The sequence below is a fragment of the Cygnus olor genome, chromosome 27 (genome assembly GCF_009769625.2).
Source record: "Cygnus olor isolate bCygOlo1 chromosome 27, bCygOlo1.pri.v2, whole genome shotgun sequence".
Classification (NCBI taxonomy): Eukaryota; Metazoa; Chordata; class Aves; order Anseriformes; family Anatidae; genus Cygnus; species Cygnus olor.
In genome coordinates, this window is record NC_049195.1 from 2,920,559 (window position 1) to 2,933,614 (window position 13,056).

The window sequence follows — 13,056 nt, forward strand, 5'->3', positions numbered from 1 at the left end:
ACGCTTTGATTTGGTTCCTTACCTCAGAAAGGGCAAATGTGGAGATGGGTTTTTCCTTGTTCCAAACATAATCAGTCCAATCCTCTGTACCTACATAGTCATCAGACAGCAGTGGGCTAAAAATAACACACAGCACCAAAATCCAAGCTTTAAAATTAAGAAACAAGGAAAAAAAAAAAAAAAAGAGAGTGATCAACCAAATTTATTCCATTTTTTTCAAATGAAGTATGAACAGATGAATGATTCTACCATATGAAACCACTGTTACCCCAAATGCTTCCCCACTGTGTGTATTTCTACTGGCTTCTCACCTGCAGGCAACAGAATAAGGCCAACAGCTTTTTTCTTGGTTGAAGTCTTCAGTGGGGAGATCCACGTCAGTGTATCCTTGTATCTATTTTAAGCCCCATTAATTTTAACAAATAGTGAGTGACACAAAAGAAACCACTTCTGCAGATTCAACCAGAACATTCATTCCTATAACGCTGTTCTTGAAAAAAGTAATTCCAAAAGAGATCCCAGTTCCAACACAGCATGCCAACATGGTGATAAATAAAAAAAATGGGAAGTTTCACAGACTACTGAACGTGTGTCATCAGAGCTGGGAGGTAAGTTACATGTTACAGGTACCAGCAAAAGAATCACTGGGAATAAAGATTTGATTCTTATAATACTTGGACAACTCTTTATTAAAAAAAAAAAAAAAAGGCATTCCATTAACTGCATCATTTCTAAGTGGCCTCTTGTCATACTTGAAGCTGAAGTAGTTACTGAAGAAAGATCAAGGGTTAAGCTGCATACTGCACAATAGCACAAGACTTTAAAAGAAATAACAAAAAAAAAAAAGCTTCATCCAATTTTTTTTTCGAAATTAAATCAAGAACATTCGTAATTAGTTTTTACACTGGAGACATCTAGTGGGAAATGAAAGAACTGAAAGAGCCATAAGCTGCCTTCGCCCTTTCATTAATATTTGCTCCCAAATGCAGGTCAAATAAATCTAACTCACAGTTTGAAATGAGTAGCTTTAAAACTGATGTATTACTTTCTGCTCGGATTTATGCCACCCATTTTGGATAATTACTCCCAATGCTTTTTCCCTATTGTATTCCCAGCTTCTTCATAAGAATGAAACGAAGTTGGGTTCCTTGAGATCTCTTCTGCTTTTAATAACTTTTCATTCCCCCCCACCCCTCCCCACCCTCAAAGATTACTTCCACCTTTGCAATTTAAGGCAACTGGATTTGTGCTGGCAGACACCTTGCGCTCATTGACGGGTGTGTTTTGTTCCCTATTACAATAATTGCACTGCCCAGGCACACAGCAAAAGACCATCCTGCCCTGCATCCAAGGCACCGATCCTGTGAAAATTTACCCATGTGCTTGAGTTTATACATGGAATAAATTTACTGACACACGCGTGTAAGCCCCGTTCTCACAAGATTTATGCACATCAATAGGGTTACGCACGCTGCATAAAGTTAAGCACGTGTTTAAGTCATTACAGGACTAGGAATGAAATAGGCAAAGGGTAAAAGGGAAAATGGATGCACAGAAAGGAAATAACTCGCCTGATGTCATCATGGTTACGTCCACGTGGCGTGATGCACCAACTGCCCACAGACACCTGAACTAGCTCTAAACCTCAGCTCTTTCCCAGGCAGCAGTTCAGTCCCCCTAGCACAGCAGTCTGCTCAGGCTGATGTACCTGCTAGGCAGGGTGGCTAATTAGTCTGAGGAAAGCACCATGCCAAGACAACTGCAGCTTTCAGAAGCTGCACTAAAATAGGGATCACAGAGGAGCATCAGAGAATGCTTGTTAAGAGTACAGAGAGACAATAGGGTCAGAGCTACATCTTCTACTCCATGTCTGTTTTTTTGGCTCTTTTGCTCCATCAATACAAAATAAGGTAAAGCCACCCTGCCAAATCCACTGCAGGAGCATGTCTGCATGCCTCGGTGTGATGGAAGAAAATAAATGTAAGGGAAGCACCTACCAACTTTGTTCTAAACATCTGATGCAGAGAGAAGCAGAGGTAAGAAGTGAACACCTGTAGGAAGATGCAACACAACAGATTGCTCAGGGTTTGATACCGCAAACAAGGCAAGAAATGCGTACTCATGAATTGTCTATGCTCACGTAGAAGAGCCAAAATACCCCAGAATCTGTCCTTACAGATCTGGGGGCACACTGAGGCCTTTGAAGTTGATTCACCGGGGACATCTAGGTTTGCATGTCACTACAAACGAGTTTTGGGCAACAAAGCCTTCTCTGCTTTCTCTCCTTTGGTATCTGCAGGCTTTCAGAGGTTCCACAGATATTGTCCAGTGACGTAGTCAAATCAGACTCTTTCCACAAAAGGTGGTTGCTGTTTATTAGTACCTGGCTCCTGCATATGCAGAGGATTAAGGAGAGGAACATGCTAACAGCTGTTCGCAGGCAATATTTGGAGTTAGCAATTGTGTAATATCGGATCAGCCTGGTGCTAAGCTGCCTATTTAATTATTTGACTTCCAAGATGCATATAATTGTTTAGCTATGGCTTTATTTTAATTGGTCTTTCTAAGATGTTTAGCTGCCTGCTTCCCTCCCCATCAAAATGCCAGGCACCAGGTATCTGAAGCCAGAGGTACCAGACCCCTTTTTCAGCCAGGGACTTGCAGCACAAATGGGGAAGAGGAAATAGGAAGACAAGACGGTTGTCTGAATTCAGCTCACCTCACACCCAGCAGCGTGTACAAAAAGTAATGATATCTGATCTGCTCGGGTCTTACACTAGAACCCAAACCAGGAACAAGCCTTTCCTTTTGTTCTTTTACAGACCACGTGCACTGCACAAGCAAAAATAAATCCTCTAGGGTCTTCAAAGCCCAGAACTCCAATTTCTTGTTGGGCTTTTATCTCCACTGACCAAACATCCCAACACCCTGCTCTCCTAACTGCAGAGTCAAGGTGCTACTGAGACACCCCTGACGTTATCACAGCTGTGGACAGTATCTAAGAGCATTTTACAGGACAGTTTTTCCACTCCAATGAAACTTCAGTCGCTCTAAAACCTTCCAAGAAGGAGAGGAGCTCAAGCAGCCTGACGAAAACACTGAAACTCACAGCAGGGTGAGGGTGACCCAGCTACAAGAATCGGATCCTTTTTTCCAGAATTATTTAGTCAGGAAACTCGCTTCAATGGATAAATTTCATTAAAAGCCACAAAGCCAGGGCAGGCAAAGAGCTTCAGACAACTTCTAGCACCGAGCAAAACCACTGTGGGAAGAAGACAAGCATTATCACTGTTAGCTACAACTACACCGTGTTTTTTTTTTTACTCAAAAAGCAATACCACATCCCATTCACTAGGCACAAAACAAGGTTTGCACTGAGCTAGCCCATTTGTACCCCATACAGCACCCCAACAAGCTTACAGCTTCTCATTTCAGGTATCAAAAATGCATGTGTTAGATCAGAGAACTGGAGCAAAAGTAAATATAAGAAGTAATCTGAGGGGAAAACCTTCTCAGAGAAGTTATCCTCTGTAAAACCCCGTGTCACCTACCCCAGTGCTGAGGAGCAGCCTGTAATTAGTGCTGATGAGCACCTGAGCCCAGCCAGCTCCACAGGTGATGCGTGAGTCCACAGCACGGCCACCGTGTGCTCGGTGCCCTCCTGGCCTTTGTGAGAAGGGGGGGCGCTGGCTGTGAGCAGCAGGTGCAGGGCCAAGTAGCCATAAAAATTTGGGCAGGAAAAAAAAGGAGAAAACAGTATTATGCTTTCTCAACTTCAGCATATGTGGAGTTAAAGCCACTTGTGTTGTGAAAGGGAGAGTTAACCTGTGAATTTTTGGAATCCATTTGAGGTTCACTGCAGTCGTTTAATCGTTATGGTATTGATTTCTGTGCATGTGGATACATTTTCTCTGCGTGCACTGCTCTTTGACCTGGCTAAATGTCTGAAACGGACAGGCCAGCGTGCCCCAGTGTGCTTTTTCTCTATGCATAGTAATTGCTAAATCTTTAAGAAGCTTTTGTCTGCAGAGATTTACTGTTCTGAGGTGTGGCTTTTATGCAGCACATCACAGAGGAAGTGCACACCCTTGGCAATCATGAAAGTTTGATTTCTCTACTTGTTTATTTCTTTGCTTGCCTTCAGCACATTCAGTAAGTAATTGTGAAGGGAAAACTTGTCCTCCTCCAGAATTAGAGGCTCTGTGATATTTGAAAGAATATATATATATATATATATATATACAAATCCAACCAACCAAGCACCACTACCACCAACACCAAAACAAAACAAAACAAAAACCATATTTGCTTACTTCTCTGGAGAGATTAACTGAAGTTTTGCCAGTAAAAAGTAAAAAATCTAAAGAGTAAGAAGAGGATAAATAGAGGGGAAAATAGGAATGTATTCAGGCAGGCAGACTTTTCCCACCTGCTGGAGAGGAAATGAAAATTAATTTGTCTTTGTTTTGTCTCTTCCTTTATGATAGGGCTATGTTATGTCCTGTCCCTACCTGCTGGTAGCAGAGAACCACCTATTTTTTAGGTAGGGTCACAGAAGAGAATGTTTAATATGGAAAACCAACCTGTATGGTGATGTAAGGGAGGGGGAAATTTGAGCTAGGCAGAGATATTAAGCAGTTTGCTGAAGTGCAGCTTTGGCTGAAGCAGGTAAGATGCATGTGGCACTTGGGCTTAATCGTGAGTCAAACAGGCCATTTTCCACAGGCCAGTGTGACTTGCAGCTGCCCCGAGTGAAAGCAGGAAATTGCATTTTGCTATTTATAAACTGTGAGAGTGAAATAACATGCATACTGTATGCCTCTCCTGATCCCCATCTGTGGGGTTTTAAGTATCTTATAACCCCCAGTAGATTGTGCTCCTCAGATCTTATAAGGGCATTCTCACTGTACCAGCCCATAACATGGCTCAGCGTAATTGCACTACTATCTTCCATTAGATGAGGCTGGAGAAGTTACCTTTTGGGTCAGAGCTCCTGTACAACTCAAGCTGAAGTGGTGCTTTCTGAACAAGATGGCTGGTGTATCTGCACGGACCGCATGGCTTGTCGAATGACAGACAGAAAATCCTAAGAGAGCCACAAACTTGTTTACAGGGCATATTTCTCCTGGACTAATTCACACTTTGTACCTTCATGTACATCAAAAACGCAGCACAAAACCAAAAACATGCAGTCTCAGGTGAAGTGAGCCTAACACGGCAAGGATTCTCTCTTAAGTAATCCAGTTTTTATGTAGTGTAATGCAAAACTGTCTCAGAACAAATCCATGACATTGCAAGGCAACTGCTGTGGCAATAAAAAATGAATGGGTCTATTTCCATGTAAATGTGGGGTTATTCTACCAGCTAAACATTAATATACTGCTTTTTGCTGCAAACAAACCTCAAACTTAGGTTGGCTACAGTAGATGTATACACACAGACCATGTAACTTGTCAAGGGGGTAGGTCAAGTTGCAAGCAAGACCCCATATTCTGTAGCATTTCTGTTCATTGCTATTCCCAGATGAGTCGCCTAGGAGAGTTCACAATTAAGCATCTACTTGCCCAAGTGAGTTGTTCAAACAGATTATGGCTTGTAAAATTTCCCCAAGTAGAGCACTATTAACTAGAGACTCTGGTGCTGCACTACTAACCAGCTGGGAAAAAAATTCAGTTTCTACCAGATATTGTGAAGTTCAGCTTTTCAGGGCAGGGAAATTCCCACAGGGATGGGAAAAGCTACAGCTGATGAGCACATCCATAAAAATAATAAAAAAGGCACTTGTGATTGTACCAAGATAATGACAGGAAATAAAAAGATTTCATATGCTGAACACTACAGAGTATTTAATCAAAACGCTTCTCCAAAATAAGCATTCTAACTAAAAAAATCGCTCTGGCATTTTGGAGTTTCGGAAATGAGATCCCTCCTGCACCATCTTATTTAGTAATCGACTCTGTGACCTATGCAAGTCTCATGTCAGATACTTTTTCCCTGTTGACAGGAGCCTTATTAAGATTGTTGTCTACAAAGCGATAGGAGAAAGGACAATGCAGTTTCAAAGAAGTGCTAACAAGCACTTCTTTACACAATGCTTTATCCTCAGATCCCCCAAAAGGTGCAACCTTGCTTTGCAAAGCCAGTGAAGAGGCAACTATCCCTTAAACAGATTTTAATCTAAATGCACACGTTTCATAAATGGAATAAACGGGGAGAAAGGAAAGGAGTTACTGAAAGATAATGTTTCATGGCACAAAGAGCAAGCAAAACACCCTACCAGCTGTAGAGCTGGAAATACAGCTCCAGGAGCGTCAGCTGATCTCACCACCATGATGAAATCCTTTCTCAGACCTTACTCATGAGCAAGAGCCCACGATCTGGCTTCTGTTATTTTCTTTCTACATCGATTTTCGTAAGAGAAGCCTACGATATGTCTATGGTCTCGTTCTTTCCCTCTGACAGCATCCAGTTTCAAACCGTACGGCCATTTAGCAGAAAAGCCCCAGAAAATGTTCATCCCAGGGCTCTCAAAGGCTGCCATCAGCCTGTGGTCGAGCATGCTTGATGCACCTTTCAACCAGTTAGATCAAATTAGAGTCCGAAAATAAGTGATTACCTCCCTTCACTTAAGCATCTATTCTTTCTTAATAAAGTATCATAGGCATTAAATTTCAGGCCCAGTGTTTTCAGGGATATACGGGTTATTTCCAAGCCGAGCTATTACCAGTGAATGCGGTGACATTAATATGAGTAAATGCAGGAAAAAGGATGAAAATAAAACATATCCTATTGAAGGAAATGAGAGCTCCTTAAGAAAGAAAAACACACATAGGAAAGACGTGGGCATATCAGGATACAAATGGGACACTGGGGAGTGCCGGATTCCACAAGCATGATGTTATTGAAGTGTTTGATACCAGAGTAAGCACCTGCAGATATGAATTACATCCTTGTTCAGACCACTAACATCGGAGTACTGACATCTCAGGAGTGCTTATGTTATATTTCAAATCCCACTGCCAACTGCATAAATATCAAATAAATCAATCATAGATATAAAAGACATTATCTTAAGGACTTTAAAAAGGCTGAACAAGCCACCTCTCTTCCAAAAGTAGTCCCACCCTTAAATCATTGGGGCTTTTTCTGTCAGTCACACCTGAGCAGCAATAACATTAATGCTGCTGACCATCAGACATTAACTATTCACCTCTGAGCACAGGGACAGAATTGGTAGAGAAATAGTTAAAACAAAAAAAAGTAATAGTTCAGGGATTGTGTCTGTGTGGTTTGAACTGCAAACATGCTTTCTGCTGCCTTCATCTCATTTTGCATGTGGAAACTGAGGCACCAAATTATGAATAAGTTGTACAGTGTCAAAAGAGCTCGAGAATGCCATGAGCAAAACAAGCTTGTGTAGAGTTTGTAATGTTTATTAGAGCAGGCAGTATTCATTTTCAGCCTATTTCAAGAAGGGATTCCTGATCTAGACAGAACATGCAATGTAGAAGGGTTTTTTGTGACAGGACACGTTGTCACTTGTATGCATGACATCAAAAGAGAATTAAAATACACTACAAATATAGTTCATCTCATTTCAAAGAAATCTTAACTGGAAGTATCTATTCTGTGTTGAAAACTTCTGCTATATTCTGATAATTAAAAAAAAAATACACAAATATTGAAAAAAAATAGTGAAAGCTATTGGATTTTAATAACCCTTTGAGCTTTAATAAATTAAGATTTTACTAGTGTTAAGGAATTTTGGATTTTAAGAACGCTTTTCAATTTAAAAGTTTCCCCATAAGCTCTTATTAGATTAATTTGTTATTTTTCTTTGCTTGCCATGGGAGCCTTAATTACTATTGCTCCAAATACAGCTACCATCCATCTTAATCAAGCAGGGACTATTTGGCCGTACTGCTAAATCATCTGCTGCAGTCACTTTTAAGAAGTTTGTTCTGCAGTGAAAAAATGGCTGAGAAAGGAAGCAGAAGTAAATATATCTTTTTACTTTTTGTTCACTGCAGCAGGAAGATTAAGTGAGCATTCTGCTAACTATTCTTAACGGCTCAGAATGTTTAAGCAGAAGTGTATTTCGAGGCACATTCTGGGAGATATGGGAAAAAAAAGGGTCTGCTCTGAAGGACAGATTTTGAATTGGAATGAGTTTGAGAATTAAAACAAAAGTGTTGGTAGAGTCTAAACGTCATTGCTGGTGATAATTTTACTCAATCAAATTTCTAAATATAGAATTTCTCCAAAGCAAGGTGATTTCCAAGTGGAAGCACTTGCAGGACTACTATCTTGCACGGACTCTGCAAGGAAATGCAGTAGAAGTTCTGGTCCAACCGCAAAGCTGTTTATGCCATGTGAGTGACTGCAACGTATTTCCTGAGAAGCATCCCCAATAAAGAAGACTAATGTGACTTGACAGTTACTCCAGAAGCAGCATAAGTCTTGCAAACCGAATACCCCATCTGTTGGATCTTCAGACACATTGGGAATTGCCCTTGTCAGAAGCATGCACCACGCTCAACTTTGCTACATTCATTCCATAGCAGAAATGAAACTTCTAAATGTTTGTTTGCATCGAGGTTCTGGACAATAGGGCCAAGCTGTGATCCTAGAATCCTGATGCCCTTTCCCTGTTGGAATAATATAGCCTCACTGAGACACCCTCACCTAGAACACTGCAGCCAAGCCGAGCATTTCCATTGACTTCAGCATGCTTCAGACCAGTCCAGTTTCTCTCCTCTTACAGTCTCGCATTATCTACTATATGATTTCATAACCTGAATCCAGCAGTAATATGCACAGCGTAATTACTACGTATTTAATAAGATTACATAATTCAAATGTTTTGGCAGAAGTCTTTTACAATCCCGTGCCAATTTCCAGTCATCAATTTTAGTACCAGTCCCTCGGCAGCTGGACCAACTTAACGGTCCTTCTTGGAATCACAGAATTCTTGGTACGAACAGTTAAAGGCTGCCTGGTTGTTGTGGGTTGGTTGCGTTGTTTTTTGTGTGTGTTTTCTGTTTGTTTTTGTTTTAAAGAAAAAGCACTTTTTGAGAGAGTAGATATCAAATGGGTGGGAACAGAGAAAGAATCTCTGGGGCTTGACCTTCTCTGTGGCCCCTTATGACTATAAAGTATCACAGCATTTGACTGGGGGGATACAAATTAAATGAAGCTTTTAATTTCTGCGGAGTGATTGAAGGTGCCTTACATAAGACTCAGGATACAAAAATCATCTTTGTCCATCAAACAAATCTGGGACAGCAGAATATGTTTTGCCCAAATGACCCCAGGAACATGACGCAGAAGTATCACAGGAGGCTCCATTCTAATTCAGCTCCATGGTCAATTCAGGCCACGAAGGGACCACAAGAGTGTCCTGCCCTGGGGAATGTTTGTTCAGGAGGTTATTCTGGTAATGTCTGGCTTCTACAGTTTATTACACTCATATGTATTTTCATTTTATATCCTGTAAGCTAATTGTGTGAACTAAAGATGAACAATTCTCTCTAATTTGTCAGCAAAACAAAAGGCAGACCTTGGTGAAACTGCAGGTTTACCAGCTTCCAAAGAACTATTCTACAGAGCAGAATTTCCATATTAAAGAAAAAAAGCTGCTGACTTGCACTACTAAAGATAAAGAGTATATTCTTCCTTGTTCTGCTATTTTCATTTGATAAAGGAAACCGTATCAAGTGCCTCCATCTTTGATGTGGAACGATTCCATACACAGGAGGTAACACAATACTGCTCCAGCTCACACATTGTTCATATGGCTGCTTTCCCAAAAATCCACCCAAATCCCTCCATCCTCTGGTCTTCCCAGAGGTTCCTCTTATTTTTAATCCTCAAACAAAAATTAAATTCAGAGTTTCGAAGGAAGCTTTCATAATTAAGATTTCATTAACAGTTTGCATACAAAACAAATGCAACCTTGCCCAGAATTACTGTCAAAATGAGAAATTCCATTACCAGAGCTCAGTTCGCAAGATACAGTAAGAGGGGAAAAAATAAAATAATGTAATGACAAAAACAAAGGAGGTTCAAGTTTCTTTAAAAAAGTCTAACCACCCCCCTACCCTCTGTTCAGCTGCAGTAAGGTGAAAGGCTAAATGTGGACAGAATGGTAATATGTAAGCGGTTTCTAAGCTTTCTGGTGGGAATACTTAACAGCATAAGTATGTTTCCCCTGGAGACCTTCTCCACCATTTGGTCCAATTTCTTACTCCAAGAACTGAACCAATTCATGATGTAATGCTCCAGGGAAAACATTCCTCTCGAAAAAGAGTATCTTCCTAGGGAGAAGTTTGAAGAAAACATCTTAATATTGTTTAAACAGCTTTTGGCACAGGCATACTAGTTGCACTCCATTCAATACTGAAAGCAGAGAAAAGCAGGCTAAAAATGTGGAAACAGAAAGTTCTAGGATTTAGTTTAAGACTTCTCTTCAACTACCACCTCAAGTCCCTAGCTCTTACTGATCCTTAGTGGAATGAGAAAAAAGCAGTTTTCAGGAGCTGAGGTTTTGTTAATAAAAGAGGAACAATTTACAGCTTTGGCTATTCTGTGTGTCGGTATGAAACCACACAGCTAATTCTGCCTGTGGTCTTATCATTTTCTTTAACTCCTATGCAAAGGTGCAATTCCAGGGCACTTAACACCACCGATCTGGCTGTGACTAAGGCTTTTTGTGGCTCTACTAAGCGGCGCTATGCCAGGCATCAGAAGTTCCTGGCAGCAATGCTTTTATTTGCTTAACTCTCAATATCTTGCATATACATACACTCTGTGCTACCAACTGCTTTGCTTCCCTGTTTGGATCATCCCTCTGTGAGCCAACATTCCTATCCAGAGGCAGTGGAACACAGGGATGCAGGAAAACTCAGTAAGGTACAACAGATGTCTATCTACTGTGAGAAGCAAGCAGTGTAAGAGACAAATCCACGATGTACGAGACAAATGCAGGGTGAATTGAGTCTCGTGTCCTGTAGCGTGTATTATGTAATGCTCAGCATTAAGATAAGCTCTATGTAACATTACCTAGTACTTACATAAACTTTACAAAGCTTTTCTTGCAAAACATGCCATGAGTGCTTACTTTTTTGGTTTTTTTGAGGGGAAAGTGAAAGGACCTTTCTATTAATCATTAATATTAGTAACCACACAATTACTTTCTTGATAGCACACAGGAGGATACTCAACATATCCAAATCATAGTTCAAACGTGAATTCCCTTACAACCTTAGTAGATTTGCATTAATGAATATTTACTACCAAAACTCAGCGTTACTGACCTTCTGAACATGGAACTAAGTACATTTGTTTGTCCAAACATTTGTATGACATGGGCAGCTTATTTATGACACAGCGAAGCTTGACTTCAAAAGTGTCTTCAGTATAACTCGGTTGATTTAATGGATGGTAGTATTAGATCCATATTTTTCATCCTGATGCTACAGTGCTGGCAAATAAATGAAAGAAAGGGCAAGAAAACTGAGTAACACTTAATTCAAGAACAGTACAAAACGAAACCCTGACCACAGAGGAACCAAAAAGCCCAAACTTCTGATTCTGAGCTTGGTTTGTTTACTACGTCATTAGGGCTTTTGAGGAACGATCACTATTTTTTCTTACAACTGCTCTTCAGACTTCAAGATACCTTGTTTGTAATCTTCAATGATTTAATAATAATTTTAAAAATGAGGCTCATTTATCTACTTAAAAACACTAGGAGTCTTGCATTTTATTTGCTCAAAGGGACTTTTCTTCGGAGGGTAGGATTGTGAAGAATAGAGGATTTGTTTGCAGGGCTGGCAGGGTGGGATGTCCATGCATGGTGTCTGTTGTTTACGTTTAGTTTACGTTTTTGTTTACGTTTTGTAACGTAAACGTTTTGTTTTTTACGTTTTGTTTACGTTTAGTTTACGTTTACAGTTTTAGTTCTTCATTGTTACAATACCTGGAGGCCTCTTGGCATAGGTGTCTAAATTTAAAGTTATTATTATTAATGATAAATATGGTTGTTCAGGCCATAAAACATGTTGCGCAACATGAATTATCTTGGTTACACACTGCAAGGTCTTCACCGAACTGACTGGCGATGCCAAAACCCAGCAGTAAGCCTGCACCATAAAGAGGGTATTTAAACTAAACTTTAGTGGAGCTGGAAGCCAGGCCCTAGCAGGTTTCTGTCACGAGGTTTTACTGCTAGATTGCTGGGTCTTGTGTTTGCAGAATTTTCAGTTTCTTGGTAGACCCTAAACTTTTAAAGCCTTGAATCACAGCTATTTATCACCCATCAGGGAGCTACATAAAATGTATTTTCCTTCAGAATGACTATTTTCATTAAAAAAAAAAAAAACTCATTAAAAAAAAGACAATTAAGAATATTTTTTAACATTTACAATATATCCCAACTAACAGGGATTCTTGAAACTAAACACTATGAACTGCAAAAATTAATGCCACCTGCAAGCTGTAAATATGTGTATTATTTAATTTTTTTCCACGTATTTTCTTTGGCTGTTACATTCAGCTGAACAAGGCCTAAAAATTGTCAAACTAAATTCTTGTTTAAGAGTAGAGCTCTAACTACTGCCAGTTTGAGTGAAACACACATCCAGGTTTAGGGAATATGTTTTGTTTGTTTTGGCTACAGTACAGGGTAGAACATTTTCCATCCCATCCGAATGCAGTCAAAAAGGTTTTGAAATATTGCACAATAAAAGCCATTCATTATATCTGTCTCCTCTCCCTTCCAAAAACAAAAATGGCTGACCAGTTCCAAATCTGTGCAGGGGGCAGGAAGATGGGAGTCAAGGGGTCACTGGAAATAACCCAAGACTAACACCAGGTTTTTCAGGTTTGAGTTAGGGAATATGTTCCATGCCCTCATTCCCAGCACACACAGGTTTTTCTTCGTCTCCCTCTAAAGCTTGGTTAAAGTAGTTAATTGCTCTGTTATGCACAATTTACACAAGTTAATTACAAAACTAATACATTAGCCTTCTTGTCTATAAGTTACAGGCACCACCT